Below are 777 nucleotides of genomic sequence, written 5' to 3' on the forward strand. Positions count from 1 at the left end.
AGAACTTGAGAACTCTTAAGCGACTTATAAGCATTGGTGAACTTGTAAAAATTCCATCTTAAAGTAAATGAGGGTTTACTTTCTAAAAGGAACACGTGAGAACCATTGTATGTTGCAAATATGGATCTAAGTACTGTGATTTTGATTATAACAATTATTATTATTTCTTCACTACTACTATGATTACATATCTATTTTGTTTACCCTACTTACTAACCTTTCAGGTCCACATGATCACTTGCAATGCAAATCAGCTCAAGATCGGATGGACTAGGATTGAGTCTGTTTGCAACTTCAATTTCAATGTACTTTTTACTTTTCTTAAGTCTAGTCATGTATCTAGTGGACTGCAAGCTAAATAATCTTGCACACACACACTCATGGGGAGAAATTTGGTGAGTTAGAGAATTTTCTGTTTTTGACTTAATCGTATATGACGATTTCAAATCGTACTAGATGACCAGTTAAAAATACAAATCATGATTAGGGCATCCATACTAATAATAAGTGATTAAAGTGGTCGTCCTGGACGATCCCTGATGATCAGTTAAAAATAAAAACCCTGATTAGGACATCCATGATAATAATAAGCGATTAAACTAATTGTACTGGACGATCCCTATGGTCCAACACGAATAGTTTAGATGATGAAAAATAGCCGCCAATCACAATTTAGATAATATTTTGATTTTCAAAATTTGTACTAATCGTACAGGATGATGCACACCGTCTTGGAATATTCCAGACAATCATGCCTAAATTAATCTCGTGATTATG

The sequence above is a fragment of the Dendrobium catenatum genome, unplaced genomic scaffold (genome assembly GCF_001605985.2).
Source record: "Dendrobium catenatum unplaced genomic scaffold, ASM160598v2 original_scaffold_155233, whole genome shotgun sequence".
Lineage (NCBI taxonomy): Eukaryota > Viridiplantae > Streptophyta > Magnoliopsida > Asparagales > Orchidaceae > Dendrobium > Dendrobium catenatum.